This window comes from Oculina patagonica, chromosome 1 (assembly GCF_052425735.1).
Source record: "Oculina patagonica isolate OP01 chromosome 1, crgOcupat, whole genome shotgun sequence".
NCBI classification, from domain to species: domain Eukaryota; kingdom Metazoa; phylum Cnidaria; class Anthozoa; order Scleractinia; family Oculinidae; genus Oculina; species Oculina patagonica.
In genome coordinates, this window is record NC_135758.1 from 46,850,702 (window position 1) to 46,871,900 (window position 21,199).

At 40.8% G+C, this 21,199-nt stretch overlaps 1 protein-coding gene across 1 annotated transcript in view; it reads left to right on the plus strand.

Moving 5' to 3' along the window:
* Positions 1 to 20,723, plus strand: part of LOC144633995 (uncharacterized) — a 56,655-nt gene extending 35,932 nt beyond the window's left edge. The window contains exon 6 of the transcript XR_013567140.1: positions 20,622 to 20,723. The gene's annotated coding sequence lies outside the window, so the exon portion shown is untranslated. The remainder of the gene's footprint in view (positions 1 to 20,621) is intronic.
* The last annotated feature ends 476 nt before the right edge of the window (positions 20,724 to 21,199 follow it).

The window sequence follows — 21,199 nt, forward strand, 5'->3', positions numbered from 1 at the left end:
AAGAAAATGAAAAACAAATAACAATCTTTTTAACAGACGAGCTGATTGAAAAATTAAAAAAACTAGACAGCAGTGTTGTCGCAAACGTTTTGACAAGCTAAACAAAACTTGCACGCTCCGGTGAGTGCATAAATTATCGAGTAACACAGGAAGTCATTGTTTACCCTGTGCCAATTGCGTGAGAAACCCCCTTGACGTAATCTAATTCTTTTTTTTTTCATTTTGAATATTTTTAGCCGGAAAACAACTCAAACTCTTTGTATGTGTGTTGTAAGAGCTATGATTTATTCAACAACAATATTTAATTTGACTAACATGTAAATATACCGTGAAATATTGAGCTAAGAACTTTCTAGCACATAAAAGAACAATATAAGATCACGGTATTTTTATTCACCAGGCGTCATTACTATTTTTAGTTAATAGGTTATTTCCCGATGTAATGACGTCTTTGGTGACCAATCACAGTTAAAATTATAACTTTATATTATTCACATAAGCTTTTTTGTATTACACAAGCAAGTATGGCCGATGTATAAAGACGTTTATCAAACCTTCATTGAAAAAGAAGCAAAGACACAGCTTACGGACATGAATCATTTGGAAACGACAAACGAGGATCCGATTTTAATATTTCATATCAGCTATTCGTGCCGAAGCAATAATTACGGACAAAAATCAGATGCTTGGTCGTGAAGTTTGATCGCAAGGTTAAGTATATCGGATGCTTGAAGACGTTTATCAAACCTTTCTAGATCAAAAATTAAGAAGTTTTAACTCAGTTTATCGACATAAATCATTTGTAGATGTCTAACGATGGGATGATACAACTTTAGCGTTTGCTAAACTTGACCAAAATTATCTTAGTCACAGGCAACATCACATGCCAAATGGGTTACGGCGTAACCCGAATTGACAAAATTATCTTAGTCACAGGCAACATCACATGCCAAATGGGTTACGGCGTAACCCGAATTGACAAAATTATCTTAGTCACAGGCAACATCACATGCCAAATGGGTTACGGCGTAACCCGAATTGACAAAATTATCTTAGTCACAGGCCTTAAAAACGTCATCACATTGGAATGCCAATGGGTTACGGCGTAACCCGAATTGACAAAAACTTGCAAGTTTACAAGCTTAAAATATTCTGACGTTGTCAAGGAACAATTTACCTTTGTTACCGCGGCCATGAGATGTCCGCCGTTATCAAGGAACAATTTACCTTAGTTACCGCGGCCATGAGATGTCCGCCGTTGTCAAGAAACATTTAACTTAGCAACTGAATAAAATTATTTTTACTTAACACACTTGTAATGTTTATTGATTGCTTATATTAATAGATACAATATTGTTTCACGGCTCCCAAGAAAAAAAAATAAATAAAAGTGAAATAACCCCTTGCTTCACACCTATTTTTTTGGTCAAAACAAATAAATACGTGCGGCCCATCTTTTGCTGGCGGTCGCTAAATTATTTTGTCGCAGTCAGAGCGTGACGTGCAGGTCGAGGGGGCTTGGGTCTTTTGGAAAAGGAGGATCGTGGATCGTGGATCGTGGAAAAAGGAACGACAGCCTCAAATGTTGTTCAGACAATCAACAACCTCTTTAGTGATGACTCGAATATTTTTTTGCCACTCTGGGGTGAAATATTCAATCACAAAGTAAACGACAAGATGAGCGCAGGCAATCATTCTTTTATAAAATGAAAAAATGTTTTATTGGACTGAAATTTTATTTCGAAATGTCGGTGGCGCTTTCGAGAAGTTTTTTTTCCAATCTTTTGCGTTCTTCTCTCTTGATTTCTTCCCGAATTTTTCCGATGTCTGGCTGGAGTGAATTTTTTTGTTTTTGTGCAAAGCTTGAACGTAAAGTCTCTTTAAGTTGACGATATTTCTGCATTTCTCGTAAGATCAGTTGAAACTCTTTGTCAGAAACAAGATTATCATTCAGAGCTTGTGAGACAGAGCTGTTTATCGAGTCATGTTTTGCAACAGCCAGAGCGAGGATTCTTGAGTGCTTATTAACTTTACGTTCAAGCTTTTTGTTGATAACTGACAGGCCAGTGGAAGCTGCGCCAGATATACCTGCTACTGCTGCAACAGGAACGCCGATAACAATTCCAACACCAGTAAGTGAAGTCGCAACAGCTCCAGAAGACAGAGCTGCCGTCACGGCGCCAAGACAGACCACGGAATAGTGAATAACTTTCCGGACTTTTTTATATTTTTTTAACACAAGCCTGTAATGCTCAGCTTCAGCGGATATTTCTTTTTCAATTTTACTTATTTCAGTCAGCCGAAAATTCTCGGCATTTGTTGGGAGGCTTGGATAAAGTTGTGTTTCTTCGCGATCACCATAAGCAGGGGCACTCGGGAGAACATTAGCAGATGACATGGTCTCGTATACATAAAAGTTAATTTTGTATTTAATTTAATTCAATTCCAACTCATATGTAAGATTTGAGCCGTTAAAATCGAATGGCTTTCCATTCTCATCTCTAATCGAAAGAGTCAGAGATGATACATTTTCTTCAGCAGAAACGTCGCGCAAGACGTTAAAATGTGTATTTTGGTAATAAACTTTTTCATACGGTTTTCCACGTATGTCAAAAAACGCTAAAAGGCTTGATGGCTTACCATTTAGCAAGCTTTGTTGCTTGTCGATAAGGTCACAGTTGATGAAGTAATTTTTAGGATTTGAAACATTATTTACCTCAATTGTTTCAAAAAATTCCTTTTCAATACTTGCGTAATTCTCAAACCCAGGCAAATTAAAGAACTTAATAAGACTTTCATTCAGTCCAAAAGTTTTTAAATTGGGCTCTTTTGCTTTTATTATCAATGAACGGCCTGCAATGCCTTTTGTTACAGAAAACATGTTTTTCTCTGGAAATCCTTTTTCAAAAATACTCCCAATGTCATCGAGTGAGAAGTTTCCTTGCCGTATATAACGCGCCTTCTCTTCCTTGTTCACTTGTTTATAAAAAACTATTCCATCCTTTTCCAAACTATTCCAGCTGTTGTAAAGAGAACAACTTAAAAGCCGGATATAGCTCGGTTTTGGAATAGGCTGGTCAAAATAAACAGTGTTCGGATTTTCTTTTGTGGTGACAGTCAGCACAACCATTTTTATATTAAATAAAAAAAAAAATGTTTAATATAAAAGAGGACCATGGATGCAAAAACAAGAGGTTTTATGAAGTGGATGAAAACCCCAGAAGCAACTACAATTTCTAAAGCGGCAAAAGACAATGCATGGAAACCTTTTCTTGCAAAATATCCAAACGCTGACCGAACAAAATTTGTTGCACAGGTTGAGTTCGCGTACAACCACACAGCAACGGCAGACATTTATTACAAGGCAGGGCAAGACCATTTGATAAATGTTTTTGGCTCTGACAGCAAATATTGGAGCCCAGAGATGAAAAAAGCACTGGGGGTGAATCAAATTTCAGGCGGTTTTCCACAACAGCTGTCACCAAGCGGCGCAAAAGGCTCATCTTTGCCAATTCCAGCTGTTGGATTTCACGAAGCCGCACCAAGTTTGAAAAAAATATTTAACAGCCAAATAAACATCTACGTCACACCAGACCAATATTTCACAACGAAATTAAGAGAGATTTTTCAAAAAACAAAACTGAAGCATACATCAGGAAAAGAGTCAAAAAGGTGGCTTGCTAGCCAAAATATGGCCTATTGGCCACAGCAACTTAACTTTGCGGTATGGTGCGCGACAACAGGCTGCGGTATAAGTCGAGATATTTTCGATGAAGAGCACTCAGCTCTCAGCTTGCCACCGATTGTGCGAAATTTTTACCTTTTTCACGTTTATTTCACGATAAGGCGAATATTGTTTCAGATGGGGGGAATTCAGAGCGTAAGCGCCTTGCCAGGCGACCCCACTTTTAGCCAGTTCGACAACAAGTACGACGTGGCTTCTTACAAAAGAATATGCGCTGAGTTCGGTGTCGACCCGTCAAGCGATTTCCGTTTCACAACAGGCGCAAACCACGGACTTGGTAACGTTTATATCTGGATTACTAACATTGGACCAAACAAAACTGGAGCAAAATACCCCGATTACGATAAATTTTCGGATGAAGGTGGAACTGCAAGCAAAGGTAACTTGATTCAATACATCGAGCCAGACGACGCTGCATATGCACAGGCAGACTGGTTTTGTCCTAACGGCACTGAAGGGCTTACTCAGGCAGGTTTGTCGAGAGTAAACCAGTCGATAGAGGCTTTTGTCTACTGTATTCTCGGTTCGCAGGTCAACGTTCGAAGTAGCATACTTGGAACAGGCGGCCGTGCAAAGGAAGCGCAAAGTGAGTTCCTCGTGTTGGTTGAAGACGCTATAAGGCAACCTGATCTGGCAAAGTCGGTCCAAAGATACCAATTAGCCATCGACGAAGCTAAGGTTCGGCTTAACCTTGCAGTCTGCCCAGGTGCCTGGCTGATGCCCGCTCGTATGGTGATAAACACAGAAAGCGTTGTTGGTTACAATAACCAGCTTAAGCAGGCTGTTGTTGGGATGAAATTAGGAGTGAATGATGAGGTTAATAAAGCTACAAAAAAAGCAGCTCTTAAACTGATGGCGGGAGGAAAATCAAAAATCAACCCACCAAACAGCCACCCTTCAAATCCTATACACAAGAGCGCCACAGCAAAAAAAAATTGGACACCCGCCGCAAGCGCTGCTGAAACACCAGCTAGGGACCTTTACGGTCCCCGTCCAAAGGACGGCAACGCGCAAAGCGCTAAACCTACGAAGGCCGTAGCCAATGATTCACACGAAATAAACAAAGCAACTGTCGCTGTTGGCGCGGTTGGAGCAGCAGCTTTGCTCTACACCCTTATGCGCTAACGTCTCTTTTTGATGTATTTTTCAACAAGAAAAGCAACCACAGCAAGGATAAGCAGCCAGGTGTGCTCTGCAAGAAATCCAATTACTTGACCAGCGGTTTTGAAAAGAAATTTCGCAATCGAGCCAATGAGACCAGGCAGAGCTGATGCTACCTTTGAGCCAATATCACTTAGGCCTTTCCCCAACGCTTTGCCGGTGGCCTTCAAAGAGTTTGTAATGGCACCAATTACAGAACCAATCGTGACACCAGCAGCAAGAAGTATTGCTGTTACTGTCACGCCATATTTTTTGAAGATCTCTTTGATCCTCTCACGAAGTGGAAGCGCCCTTTCTCTTTCTGCAATCTGCGTTTGCAAACGCCCGAGCTCCTCGGTTCTTTCTGCGACTCTGTCTTCCGCTGCTTGTTTTTCAGATGGCGAGGCATTATCATCTTCAATAATTTTTTTGTCTTCCTCGTTTTGTTGTTTTATCTCGGCTTCTTTTTCTTTTAAATCATCCAACCCTTTTGTGTTGTTGAGATTTTCTTCCAAAGTGTTTCTTTTGCTCTCTTGGGCAGCGAGGACTGCCTTTAGTTGGTCGCCTTTTTTTTGTTCTTTTGCCTTATCTTTTGCCAGTTTTTCAAGAGCAGCAACTTCTTTTTCTGAGTTTTTTACATCAGCTTCAAGATTTTTATTTAATAGCTTAAGTCTTTCTACTTCTGATTTATTTTCAACAGCTGACCCAAGTTGATCAATAATGGCGTTATTTCGCTCGATTTTTATTCTTTTTTTTTCTACTTCTTCGATGGCTTTTTCTTTTTCTGATGCGATTTTTTGGGACTCTTGAACTTGGATTTCAGATTCTCTTAATCTTCTATTGGTTTCTCGTATTTCTTCATTTTCTTTGTCAATAAGTTCTTGTGCCATTGGTCCAAGTTCTTTCCTGATTTCTTTTGTAAGACTTGGATTTAGCTGTTGTTTACCACCTGTACCCCTTTTGGTGGTGAAAAGGTCATATAATTTTTTACCAGCTCCGGCCATTTTTACTTGTAATCTGCCCTTTAGACTGTAAGAAGCTTCAAGATTTGTTGATGAGCTTTCTGGAAACACCCCTTTTAGAGACTTCCATGCTTTTTCGCTCATTGATTGCGCACTGTCAAGCAAAGGTGTTTCTTCGTAGGATGTGTCTGGCAGCCCGCTCTGTTCGTGCTGCATCGTTTGCATTTCATGTTGTTCACCCCCATGGTAGGGTGTGGATGCCTCCCCGGGCTGAAATGGTCGGGTTGTGTCGACCTCTTGTTCCTCTTCATCATCGTTATCACTGTTGTGGTCAAGATCTCGGTCCAAATCATGGTCCTCGTATCCAAACTCACCACCACCTTCCGCCATCGCTTAATTTATATATATATATATTTAAATTAAACTTTTCAATTTAACAATAAAACCAATCGAGAGATGGCTGCTGTTCAAGAAAACCTTCGACCGGAACGCACAGAGAAAATACTCGGCGCACTGAAAGCCGAGCGCGCGGTAAAACGAATCACTTTTGACCGCACAGAAGCCAATCCAGAGGAAACGTTGTATGTTTCAGTGCCCAAGCTGAACGAAAACGAGGTCATTGTGCCCGGCTCGCTGGCGCTGCGCTTCAACATCGACTTGAGCGGAGGCCATGCCAACAACTTTCTGGTTGACAACGTCAGCCGAGCTCTGGTCGACGATTTTGTTGTAAAGTACGAAGGCACCGTCGTGCAGGACACGGTTGGCTATGACATCTACAAAATATTTGAGGATTTTTTCCTTTCGCAGGAGGAGCGCGACGACAGGGTGCCAGAGGGCATTCAGAGCGAGGACCTTAACAAAATTCGCTCAAATGCTGGCGATAAGAAAACTTCAGGTGTGGACGCAGAAAAAAAGCTGAATGAGATATATGGAAATAAATACCGCATCCGCCTGGATCACCAGATTTTAACTGACCATGGGGCATTTTATCCTCAGGCACTATACAACGATCTTGTGTTCGAACTGAAGCTCGCGGCAGCCGAACATGTGGTCAGAGGCTCAGATACAACAAAACTAAAATACAAGTTGACAAACATCCAGCTGGAGTACGAGATGATAAGAAGCGAGGAAATTGCAGATGAAGCGTTCAGCGCTTATTCGGGCGGCAAAGAGTTCGCTTACGACCACATCCAGCGTGTTAAAGTGGTGACTTTTGCAAAAGGCTCCGACACACGTCTGAATCTAAGGGTCAACCCGCAGAGGAGGTCCATGAAAGGTATCTTGCTCCTATTTATTGAGCAATATAACAAAGGTGCAAGGAGCTCGGAAAAGTACATTAACCCGGACCTTACAAAAGTAAGCATCACTGTCAACGGCTCGCCAAACATGCTGTACAACAACGGCATCGAAGGAATGGACATTTGGGGAGAAGTTAAAAGATTCTACATGAAAGAAAAAAATAAAACGCAGCACATGACTCTGCAAAAGTTTTACACAGAAGACAAGTTTGGCCTTCTTATTGATCTGCGTTCCATGGCTGACCACTCGATGCACGGAAGCGGCACGCGCCTTGTGAACACAAAGGACGGTGTCCAGCTTGAGCTAGAGAGGAAAGCAAGCGGCTCAGGTAATTTGAACTGCCACATTTACGTAATCAGCGACGCCCAAATGAATATACTTGGCAGGCAGTTAGAATCTGTGCTTTTATAATTTTTTCTTTGAAAAAGTGTACCTTAGGTACATATACGAACGAAGATGGATCCTGCCAATATACCCTTCAACGCCCTCATTGTGGGACCAACGAACTCAGGAAAAACAAGATACGTGGTCAATCAGCTTTGTGGCCCTTTCCGAGGCAAGTTTGACTACATCGTGCTCATCTGCCCGACTTTCGAGCACAACAAGACTTATTATCGCTTTGCTGAGGAAGATATTCGATTTTTTGTTTTCATTTGCGAGCAGCACGAGGTGGAATCTTGGTTAAGGCTTTCAAGATTTCTTTTTGAGGGTACGAACACGCTTATCATCCTCGACGACTGTGCTGCTTCGAAAGATGTAAAAGGAAGAACAGGGGAGTTGGTGAATCTTGCTTTCTCTGCTCGCCACGCAGGCTTGAGCATATGGGTGTTAACTCAAAAATTGACAAGCATAACATCCTCATTCCGCGAAAATGTTGCGGCAATCGTTTTCTTTTACACCCCCTCTGCCAAGACCACGAAGGCAATCTTTGAGGATTACGCTGGCGAACTTGCCAATGAGGATTACAAAGAAATCATTTTAAAGCTAAAAAAAAATAAGTTTTCGCATCTTGTCATTTCTCATCGCCACCCTTACGGCACAAAATTTTCTTATTGAACATATTTTTTAGAGTAATAAATGGCTGACCCGTTCGCAACAACCTCACCCGATGCTGCATGTGAACAAGAATTAGCTTCCGTAATGGAACTGCTAGGAGCTGAACCAGAAAGTACAGAAAGCGCTATGGCACTCATTCAAGGCCCTGACATTCCTGCTTTGCGTGAACAGCTTGCAATCCTTGTTTCAACAGGAAAAGCCAAAGAAGCAATCGGTGTGCAACTGACACACGAGCAGGTGAAGCGCTTGACAGATAAAGAAGTTGAAAAGTACTTAAAGAGATATGAGGCATACGTTGGATCCAAAACAACCGACAGCTTGATTGACAGCTTTATTTTTCTTGTTACTAAAGTCGTTGGTATGGCCGTAAATATCAAGGACGTCAATGATTATCAGAAGGAACTCAAAAACGACTACATCATCAGCAAAGAGCTGTCCACTTTGGCAGGCGGTCTGGCTTTGAAATGCGGCCGCTTTCTTGCCGTTGCAAATGCTGCGCTCATCACAACAAAGCACATTGATTTAAACGAAGCTACAAAGTCGCACACTTCGCTGTGCGAAACCAAAGGTGCTTCCAAAGATGCGGACACAAACACTACTGAAGATTTTTCTGAGCAATGCTAAGAAAATGCTAAGTAATTACTGAACAATGCTTAGCAATTGCTTAGCAAAAAATCTTGCTGAGCAATTTTCTATTTAAATATTATTTTTTTTTATTATAAATGGCCGAGCTCGAACCAACTCCGATCGCTCAAGAAGAACAGAAACAAGTTACTTCAACAACTCCAGCAACAAAGCCTGCCAAAAATCCAAAGCGAGTTGCTGCTGGCAAGCTTGCAGCTGAAAAAACAAAACAGGCTCGTGAAGCACAGAAAAAAGCTGCTGTCGAGGCTGCTGCAATAATTGCAAAAGAAAAGGAAAAGAAATCTGCTGCTGCAAAGCGAAATGTAACACCACCGGCCGTAACGGAACCAGCTCCGCCCGAGGCTCAGCCGCAATCAAGCGGTCTCACCACAAATCAATGGATATCTTTGCTTGGTATCGGCGTTGCAATCGTTACAACTTATGTGAAACGCGAAGACATAAAAGCCTTTATAAACAAAAAAAGAAGTCCAACATTTAAAGCTCCGCCAACTCTTATAACTGATGACACACCAGGGGTCCCAGAGGAACCCCGCGCTTTGCGCGTTACAGCAGAAAGTATTGGAAGGGTTGCAACGCGTTCTTCAGACACGCCTTCGACAATCCAAAATGCCATTAGACCTCGCAAACAAAGAGGAATCCGTCCGATGGATTAAAAAATTTCTTTTGAACATTTCTTTTTCATTTATTATACCGACAATGTCCCTTGGTTTTATTCTTGACAACCTTGTTAAAGGTGCAGCTATGGCTGGTATTGCATTACTTTGGTTTGAATTTTCCAAAACTTGCGTTAAAACCGCTATTCGGGTGCAAAAGGATGAGGATACAATTTTTAAAAGAGGTATAAAAAAAACAAAAGAAGTTGAATCTGGTGAAGAAGTTGCAAACTTTGCTTCGCAAAACGGTGAAGAATAAACAAAAAAATTTTTCAATTGAATATTTTTTATTATTTTATACTGAACCGCCATGTCTGACAACAAACTCGTAAAAACACTCATGGATACCGCGACTCTCACTGGCCTTGCCGCCGGAATCGGCTGGGCTGCCAAAAAAGTTGTAAAAGAAAACTTCACATCCGACCCAAGCAGCAGTTTTATGAACTATGTAAAGTTCACAGCCGTCATGGCTGGCAGCGTTGCACTTAAACAGTATCTCGAGGACCAGAAAATTCTCCCAACCAATTAAAAAAAAATTAGAATAGTATAATAACAAAATGGCAAGCGTCGCGATTATGGCTGGCGGAGCTATCTTGAACGCTGCTGCTTTCATTGGCGGCAACTATCTTGCTCGAGCTTTGGGTGGCGGAGATGACGCCGCTTTGAAAGAAAAAGAAAGACACGACAAAGCTCTCGAGGCTTACCAGGCAGCTTACGCGAAGTACTCTCGCGACCGCACGAAGCTTCTCGACTGGATCGAAACCAACAATGAGATCAAACAGCAAGCGAAACAAAACTTTACGAACACAGACTACGCTTTCAAACTCTACAACCAGGCACATCCTGACAAACAAATGATTCCTCCGAAAGAACCCAAGTTCTCTGATTTCTATCAGCCAAGTGAGCAGCAGAAACAAGGTGAACTGATGTTTGTTGGCGCAGGCGCTCTTGCTCTTGGGTACGCTGCCTTTCGGTTTCTTTAAACGTTTCTTTTTTTTCTTGTATACGCATGGATGCAAAGATTTTTGCGGAGCAAAACTTTTCGAAGAAAATCTCGAAAGTCTACTATAGCCCCCAGGGCTATTGGAAGGGAATTGCTGCGATAAAAAAATTAGCCGAGGCTGCCAAGGTTTCCGAAGATGCCGCAAAAAAGTGGCTAGTTAAGCAGGCCCTTTGGCAGATCTACCTTCCGGCACCACGATACGTTCCTCGCCCAAAATTCGATGTTTCTTCTCCAAACGCGGTCCACCAGGCGGACCTTCTTTTTCTGCCACACGACAAACTGCCGCGAGGGCGAAAAGTTTACAAATACGCTCTGACTGTTGTTGACGTTGCCAGCCGATTCAAAGAGGCCGAGCCTTTGACCTCCAAAGATTCAACTGAGGTTGCAAAAGGTTTTCAGACAATTTACAGGCGAAGTGCACTAAAATGGCCACAGATGCTGCAAGTTGACCCTGGTCGCGAATTCATGGGAGCTGTTACCAAAGAAATGGAAAATCACAAAACCTATATTAGACGCGGGCGTGTTAACATTCACAGAGATCAAGCTATTGTTGAACGTTTTAATCAAACACTGGCAGGGCGCCTGTTTGGTTATCAGTACGGTGTCGAGATGAACCTGCCATCTGGCCAGCGGTCGACAGCGTGGGTAAAAAGGCTACCCGAAGTTGTTGCCGCTCTGAACAACGAAGTAACCAGTCTTACTGGTAAGAAACCTGCTGCTGCAATCAAAGAAAAGGCTGTTTCGTCAAAACCGTCCTCAAAATATACAAGACCTGTTGGCAAGAAAGAAAAAAAACTCCCCTCTCTCGTTAATGTGCGCTATCTCTACCAACCTGGCGAGCTGGAAGGCGGCGTAAAAAGGGCTACAGATCCGATTTGGTCATTAAAAGTCTACAGCATTGAAAGGTCTGTTACTAAACCTAATCAGCCAGTTCTTTATTACTTGCACGATGGTCCAAAGCGCGGCTTCGTGCGTGAAGAATTGTTTGTTATTCCTCCAAATACACAGTTACCACCAAGCCCTTAGTGCTTGAGCCCCTTGGGCACTCCTGAGTGGCTTTTTATTTATTAAAGCACTCTAGAGAGACCTTTGCTTGGCGGCTAGTTAGTTTTTTCACTCCCTTTTATGGGGCGGTGGGCTCTTTTTTGCCCCTTCTCTGCAAGAGCTTCGCTCTCGTGCTCCGCACCCATCCGATAGTGCCCATATGCCAAAGTGTTTATCCCATCTTCATTTATCCATCTCTTTGTGTCAAATGGCGACAGCGATTTTTTGTTTACCACTATTGAATGCATCTCGTGGGCATAGCTTCTTAGCATGTGCATTTCGTGAAAGCTTTCCTTGTTTTGAAAAAGTGCATCTTTGAAGTCTTTATGATTTATCTCATTTTTCGTCACGCACTCTTTCACCCCCTTTGCCTTTTTTATATTTTTTTCGTCCACTTTCAGCGTGTTACAACATTTTGACTCACTTGCTTTCGGATGTTTCTCTTTTATTTTTTTGACCAATTCTTCGTCGTTTGCCATTATTACCTGCATTTTTTCCCCTTCGCAAGTGCACTCTTTTATTTTTGCCTCAGGAAAGTTTTTCTTTATTTTTTCGATTTCATTTTCGCTTTCACCTTCTGTCATTATTGAATACATTTTCGGCCTCAAACAAACACACTCTGAAATCAGTTTTCCTGCGCATTCGTCTTTCATTTTCCCCAACACCTTTTTGTTTTCTTTCGAATAAAGTGAATGCTCTTCGGGGTAGTCGCTTGTGTCGTACTCGCCGATGTTTTTTGCCATGTCCGCGTAAACGTCTTCTGTTTCTATCACAAGCAAAAGGCTGTCTGTGTCTGTATACAAAAGCTCGCAACGCTCCCCGTACTCCTTTTTCAGATGGTTGTAAAAGAAGTCATACATGCATAGCTTGCTTACGTCAAGGATAGTCATGCCTGTGTAGACCGGTTTATTGAGAAACAGCTTACTTTTTCGCATGTCTATTCCGACAAGATCGTTTGAAAACATCACGTGCCTTGAATACAATGGACTTGCGACCAATTTTCTTATTTTATTTGTCTCGTCGCTTCTTACTATTCTTATGTCTACACGGTTTCTCAGGTTTTCCATTGTTTTTCCAAAAACCGAGTTGTTCATTAGCTTGTAAAAGGTCTTTTCAAAGTTGTTTTTTGCTTTTTTTCGGAATTCTGTGTTCATCCGGATGTAGGGCTCCATCCAGCATTCCTGTTCAAACTCTAAAACCCTGTGCACTTTTTTGAGTTTCATTCCCTGTTTTAAATAAAACTGCAAGTTTCGGTAATGCACGACGTAATTGGTTTTGTCTTCAAGCGTTAAAACAAGCTTTTCAGTGTTTGGGGGGTTTAATTCAAGATCATTCATTAATTTCTTTTGGTAAGGCGAATACATTTCTTTGTCTATTTTCTTTTTCTCTGGCGCTAATGGGTAACTGTCGTGAGCGTCATGCAGCTCTTTCGGATATTCTAACTCCACCTCCATAATCCATCCAGTTTTTGCATGCTCTTTTTTTGTCATTATTTCTTTTTCTGTTGGCATAACCTTTTTCCATCTAAAACCACTTTTCGGAAGCGGCTTGCTCATTGCCCACCCGTAAAGGTTATTCGCATCGAGATACATTATGTATTTTTTTGGTTGACTCGGATCAAATCCCTTAACATATGGGTTGTTCGCCTTTGCATATCTCTTGCTTACCGACGAAATCCCGCCCCTTATTCCCCTTTCGACGAAGAGGTGCATTTCGTAGTCTGTGAGTAACTCAAGCTCCACACCTGTCTTTTTCAAAAGCGCATCCCAAGAAAGACCTGGCGACGTGTAATAATTTGCGGGATCCAGATTGTACTTCTCAAGGCATAATTTTCGAAAGTTTTCAAAAACGTCCGCTAACAGGGTAACGTCCGTTTTGACATACAAATCGTGGTAGTCTCCAAGATTTTGGCAGCCAAAGGTTTCCCACACTTTTTGCGCGTGTGCATACTCTTTGTCTGTTATGTGCTCGCCTGTAAGTTTACTGTAGAACTTTTCTTTTTTCGGCAAAGTTGTTTCTTTAAATCTTCCCCATGAGTCCATGTATTCATAGGGATAAATCCCCTTTTGTGTTAACAAGCCAAATTTTTCTATAAAAATGGTTTTTGCTTCTTTGTATCCTTCATCTGTTATGTGGATGTTATTGACAATTTGCCATTTTTCTTTAGTTTCGTCCCCACCTTTAAAAAAACTTTCACTCAAGTTGTTATAATTAAATTCCTCCCACACTTCAACGTATTCGCTTGGATATTTTCCGTTGTCTAACAACAGTTCACTTTTTTCAAAGAAAACCTTTTTCGTCATATTTAATGCATCCTTCGGCGTATCTTCTACAAGTTTTTCAAGCTTTCCAAGTAAAAAGTTCAAAGTGTCAATAAACCTTAAACCCCCCAGTGAAAATGTAATGTATTTTTCCATGTTGTTTGCAACACACTTTACCTCTTTCTGTGCCTCTTTTGAAATCTTCGAAATTGACTGCATCAAATGGTGAGCATCGTAGCCACTCAGGTTATGAAATGCAACTGGTATTTGAATATTTTTTGGATTTATTTTCATCATTAAGTTACACACGTTGTGCGCGGCTCCTCGAAAATTGCCTGTTATGTGACAATGATCCCTCACCGCATCCTTGTAGTTCGGCTGGATAAGCGGCTCTTTGCACGCTAGGCAGTTTTTTTGGTTTTCAGCGGCTAATTTGTGTGATTTTTTTTCAAGCTTTTTTAGCTTATAATGGTTCCCGCTATTAAGAGTATTCGCCAATTCTATTCTTTCGTAATAGCATTTTTTGTGTAACTGTCCTAAGTAACCAAACTCCTTTTTATTAGATTTAAGCCAAACCGGCAAAGAGTCTAAAAAGTTTTGTTTCACCAACGATTTTTCGCAGATGTGGCAGTTTTCGGCTTTTTTAAAGTTTGCCCAGTCTTTTTGCGTCATAAGGAGAGGTTTTGGCTTTGACAATTCATATCTTATTTTCTTTTCTTCAATTAAAAGACAGTTCAAAAATACTTCAACGGCGTTTTCTCCTCTGTAAACGAATGGTTTTTCGTGTTCACCATCACTTCTTACACGCGTGTAAGCGAATCCGCATGCCTCGTGCTTTTCTGTTTTGTACGTGTAACTTTTCTGGCGGTTCTCGGGCGTTTCTCGGCGCTCTTTTTTTAACAATGCCTCGCCGTCGGCGTAAATCGTATAAGGCGCTTTCATTTGTTTTTGGTAGTTTTTAAAAGAAAGGGTGTTTTTCTCCTCATCTGGCATTTCGATTCTTGTTGGCTTGCCTTTGACCCCATTGCAATACTTTTTGTGCTTTTCAAGCAAGTCTTCTCTTGTAAAATTTGTCAAACACATCATGCAAAAGTGTTTTTTGTTACTGTGTTTGGTTTGGTCGTGTAACAAAGCGCTAATTCTTTTTATAAAACAGTAGTGCTGTTTCAATCCTGACTCAATCAACATAAGGTTTATACGGGGTATTTTGTTTTCTTTTTCGCTTTGTCTGAGAGGTATCACACACCCGTCTTTCAAGTGCCACCCAAAAACATTTATTGCAAGGTTTCTGTTTTGCGCCTCAAGCCTGTCAATCTGCTTTAGGGGTGTCGGAAAATCGATTCCGTTGTAGTTTATGCTGTCATCAACGGGATATTTACTTGTTCTTTGAGGATCTTTTCCGTTCGCAGGCGGGAATAAAGCAGCTCTCAAAGCCCATTTTAAACACTGGTTGTCACTGTTTTGCACGTTAATAATTGCTTTTTTGTTTGCCAGTTTGGGAGGCAAAGGCAAGTAAGTTCCTCCGCGCAATGGCCGATAACGCGCAACATAGGTGTACGCCCTTGTTATTCTTTCAACAACCCACCCCGAGCCCCTCTCCGACCAAGCCTCGATTTCTCCCTTTGCTTTGTCAATAAATTCGTCAAACTCTTTTTTTATTCGGTCTTTGGTGTTTTTTGTAAAAAGACGCGGTTCTCTTTCTCTGAAATAGTGCTCCATGTGTTGCGTAACTCCGTTTCTTTTCATCGAAAATTTTACTTTAAGCCCGAAGCTTGCTTTTATGTCATTCAATTCTTCAATTTCACTTTCCAAAAGATCATAAAACTTTTTTTTGTGTTTTTTTGCAAAAATTAAAAGATCTTTGTTGTTTTTTTCGGTTTCGGGTATGTCCATTTTCCATACTCGGAGCCAATCGTTAAAATCGGTGTTGGCCAGTAAAAAAGACAAATTTCTTTGCGGGTTTCTTTGAAATTCACGGAGGTTTTCCTCCATCATAGCTTGCAAAACTTCTGACGAATATCTTGCAGCAGCCATTTGGTGCATATACAAAGTAAAAAATATTTGTTCAATTGAAAAATAATTCTGGCGCGCCTGTTCTTTGGGGCTTGGCGGGGGCCACTTGTTTTAGGACAGTCCTCAACAAGTGTTAAAAGGGTGCCTTTGCCTAGATACATGTGCATGGGTTGAAAGGCTGTCATCTAACCCCGACACACTTGCAATATGAGGGTTTTGGACGCAAATCCAAAAAAACAGTGAGGGGCGAGAATGGCGAAGCCGGCAGGCGAGCCAGGCGAAGCCCCGAACGCATTTTTTTGGATTTGCGCCAAAACCCTCATATTGCAAGTGTGTCACCAGGATTGAAAAACTGGCTACATTTCGCTCAGAAGTTTGGTGTCTCTAAAAAGGACTGTGATTGCTTGAAACCTAAAGGGATTTCAAGCCCAACCAAACAGTTGATGGAATACATCGTTCAAGTAAATCCAGAACTTACGTTGAAGCAGTTTATTCAAGCGCTAGTGAAGCTGCAACGACTTGACGTTGTTAGGGCTTTAGAACAATACTACTGCGGTAAGATTTTTTAGTTTGTTTAATTATTAACAATTATTTACCAAATTTGAGGTAAATATTTTTTTTAGTATACATCTGATTGAAAAAGCGTTGGCCCCTGAAAAGCATAAACCATGAAGGAATGACCCAAATGTTACCTGGGAAACCAGAAAAATAATTGTCGTCTCTGACAGAATAAATATTATAATAAGATAAGATAATTATCAATGAATGGAATATCAATACGCTTACCAATGTTGTCAACCCAGAATACCATTGGGTCATGTCGTGCATGGTTTATGCTTTTCACACCTCCTCTTTTACTGCCATATATATCTTTTCGTGCCCAAACTTAATGCCATTAGGTTTATTGTTGTTTAGGTGCACTGACACGAGAACTGTGTAAAATCGACATGTGTGTCTTGTGTGAAAAAAAAAATCACCAGCACTCTTCAGAACGCATAGTACGTCAATAATTAATGTCGAGCCAGCAGCTAAATAATTTTGTTCTGCTCGTTTAATAATGTTTGATTGAACTTCATTTGAAGGTGTCGCAGCCACTTAACGAGACTTTAATGAGGAAGACGTTGAAAATGTACAGAAGGTGTTCAAGACTTTATCCTAGGAGAAAAGAAAGTTCTACAGAAGTAGTGGAGACAAGCCCGAACATGACAAGGTTGATGCCTAAGTGAAGGCTTCTGACTAAAATGACAAAGGAAGCTACGACAAGTGTTCTCCTGTGCCACGGTCATGTTCAGGTGATGGGCTAGGTTGTGAAGGTTTTGCGGATTCTTGCCTATCATGATCTCAGCTAAAGTGAGAATAAGTGTGTCAGAATAACTAAAAGTTGGATAAAGATAGGTTTTTTATACGATCACAAAATATGGCCATTTTTGACTAGGCGGCACCACTTCAAAATACACCAGGGTCTTTCGAAATTTCCGATACGAGCGGGAAATTCATTAGTCTCCCTCGCAGCCGTTCTTAGTGTCGTCACGCAAAATTCCTCCCCACTAACGGCTGCTCACATTCGAACAACATTCCTTTCCCTTTGTTTCTTATGTGACCAATCACAACACGGGAGATCGTAATCAACATGTTTTTTCCCGCGAATTCGGTTGTTGCAGAGAAGAACATTTCGATGTGTTTTGAAAACGCAAGCAATGTTTTTCAACGGAATCAAAAAGCGTTGCAATTATATTATAAATAATTTTTCAAAACATTGTCAACACGTTTTGAAACATTCGATAAAATTAACAATCACGGCATTCGATATTCAACGAAATCACCGAGCATTTAGAATCATTCACGGGACTGTTGAGCCAGCTTTTAAAATTCTCTACAGCGTATTTTGAATCCACTATACATCATTAATTTCGGTTTGAATTTGGAGCAGAAACTGAACAAATACACGGAGTACTCCTGTAATTTTGCGACGTTATGTCTGCGTTTCAAAGGACATTCGATCCCATGTTTTTCGCACGCACGCAACAAGTTCTGATGATAAATCATAAATAAATTTTATTTGTTTTATTCCGCGGCGTCAACTCTCTATAACTGGTGCCGATTAAACCCTATGCGGGAAAGTTATCAAAAAGGGCTTCGCTTCGCTGACCGTTGCAATAAAACAGCATGAAAATAAAAGGCGCAAACTTTTATCTTTTAGCTTATTTTATAGCAACCGTTCAACAATGCGGCGCTACATTGTCTGCCGTGTCTGCTTTCGAAAAATTATTTTTCTGAAAAGATCTGTAAACCGTTCAGTTTCAACCGGTTTACAAACGCAGAAGACTAAAAACCGAAGACCATACGTCTCATAAAAAGTTTTAAATTCCTCTGCTGTGTAAAAAAAGTTAAATTTGACTAAATTTAATTTGTGTTGGGATAAACTTTACTTTTCGCCAGTTCATGTCGGGACGGTTCATGTCATCCAACAATTGCAAGTTATGCACGGCGAAGAATGCGTTCGGGAGCGACAAATATAATTATTGTTTTCGTATTCTTGTCTCTTCTTTCTCAAAGATTGCGGTTCTGGACGTCTTTATTGAAACAGAGCGAAATATTTTCCAGTATTTTAACGTTTTGCGGAACATTCGGATCAAACATTCGAACTGAAGCAAACAACGTGTAAATTAAGAAACATATTTTATTCATTTCTAAAAGTTTTCACAACGGACGAAATAACATTGCGAATTCACAGCAAAAACAATGTTTAGAAATGTAGTCGAGAAAAAAGAAGGATATTTTTGGCAACCTACCTATGAGTTTCGTAAGGTCTCTCCTGTATCAAGTTGTATTGATCGGATATTGTAAACATTTTGAGGCTTTCCCACGGCATGAAGCTGTCGCAGTTTCTCCATCGTCTTTCACGACTCTTAACAAGCGTTTTGTTCTTGGAATTGTTTGATCCTTGAAGATTCCCTTCAATTCAGTTTTAAGCTCTTGAAGATGATCAGATGCCTTTTTAAACGTTATAAGCCTTTGATAGCACGCTTTAATTTGCAAGCTGACAACTCGCTGGTCGCTGAATAGCAGATCACATTCACATCCAGTCATGAACAAATCAGAATAATCGCCGGAAAATCGAAACGATTCTCAACGCGTTTGTATTTAAGCTTGAAATTCGAAATGTATTGCTATTAAACAATGTTCATCAAAAGCTTCTTCAAGGCCAAGGGTCACTATTTTGAAAGCTGAGAACTCCAAAATAAAACACGCAATGCGATTGGTTAGATTACTTTGGCGGGTACGGTTCCTGAGATATATGAACCGAATGGTGATTGGCTGAAATGGTGGAAAGGAATGTTGTTCGAATGTGAGCAGCCGTTAGTGGTGAGGAATTTTGCGTGACGACACTAAGAACGGCTGCGAGGGAGACTAGAAATTCATAAGATTGGCAGAAGTGAAGTAAAAAACAAATTCTCCACCGGGTGGGTGATGCCGATGCAAATAATTACGCTGTGGTGGCTAGCAAGGATCACGTTTGCTATAAACAAAGATTACAACAGGTACTACATCGCCAATGTTCGCTTTTACTGTTTTACAGTTGTAATTTATATGAAGTGCAGTGTAACTGGCAAACGATAATTCCACCCATTCATCCAGGAGCTCGTGGATATGACAAGACGATTTTCATTTTTTTATTTTTTATTTTTTGCATGTAACAAAAGCACCCGAATTATCACGACCTAGCCCAGTATAGGACACCCATTAAAAGTCTCAGCAAATCGTACGTAGTATGATTATTTTTGATACAATGTACGCATTTTAACCTATCTCATATGAGTAGGTCAGTAGACTAGTTGAAGTTTTGTTTTAGTACAGAACAGTCAGTGGAGACATTAAGCAGTATAATCATTAACGGTAACCTAATGGTATGTACAAGCAATTTTAAGAAGGAGAATACTTTGCGTCTCCTGTGGAAGATAAAGTTATCTATTTACTCGTACAAGTTTATTAAAGGCTTCACTTATCTCTGCAAAAGAGACCAATCGTTTTGAGAAGAACAGCTTCACAGTATTGTATGTTTGTTACTGGGTTGTGTCATAGCCTGAGAACAATTTTATATATAATTTTCAAATTACTACTAAGTAATTTTTATCTTGGGAACAATATACAGTCATATAAACAATCTTTGCTGGTTTGGGTGAGTCGAGCCTAGGACATAGGCTCGATTTCCGCCGTATTCTCGGGTCCGGTCTTCGTTCCTCCCCGAGAGAGGAGGATGCTTTCGGGGGGATGACCGCGGGCTCATTTTCCCGAAAAAGCGGCTGGAAATCGAGCCTAGCCTAGGACACTGCCTTTATTTTAGCAGAGAGAGAATATCAGTTTAAGCTTGTAGCATTGTAACAAATATTATGAGGAGTAGCAACAACAAAATAGCGACGTTTTTTCTTTTCTCTTTAGTTCCAGGGGAAAAAATATTAGTATTAGTAATAAACTATTAGTAAAATTTGTATTATCATATAACTTTCTGCGCTTTTTAGTGTCCCAGCCAACCACGTATTTGGAGTATTCCTTCCAACTGACCAGCGGTCGGGAAACAAGCGACCCTGGAAAGTTCCGATTGGAAATCCAAAAACCTTGTACTTCCGGTAGAACTGCACACGGCTAGCTTTTAAAGGCACGTAATGGCTCAATGAACTCCTTGGTGTTTTGCTTCTGGTCATTTTATTTTGTTTACAACCAATCAGAATCGATCCTGTTACGGAACTCTCCAGAGTCGCTTGCATCGTCAAGTTTGCGCACTAGGAGCGAAGAGTCGAGGTACTAGATTGGTCCCCATGGTGCCAAACAAATCGACACTTGAAAAGCGTGATTTTGAGTTAGTTAGCAATAAGAGTTATTGCCTTGTAAGGGTAGCAAAACCAACGCTAGCCTGCGTAGCTGGCGGTATTGTTGGGTTTTCAAGTGCCTAACAGTAAGCGGCGAAGCCGCGACAACGAGGGCGCAGCCGCGGGGCGGCCGCGGCTTAAAAACCCAACAATACCGCCAGCTACGCAGGCTAAACCAACGCATGCAAAAACATTTTGTGTTCCCCAGCTGCGGATTGGTTTCAATTTTAGTTCTGTAGACAAACTATTACGTTTTACTCTTCGACAGTAACTTTGTAACACAAAGCTTTGTTAATTTCCACAGCTGGGAAGCACCCGACTTAATAGTAGCGAAAACTGTAGTTTGAGTACGGTTCTATTGCATGCTTGTTTTGGTTTTGCGATTTAGAAAAAATGGACCAAGCTATGGAAATCATAAAATTATATTTCTTTGCTAATTATTTGGAGAAAGCATGTCATTCTGCCTTTTTGTGTTTATTTTTCAAAGGAATGTTAACTGCTTGCTCGAAA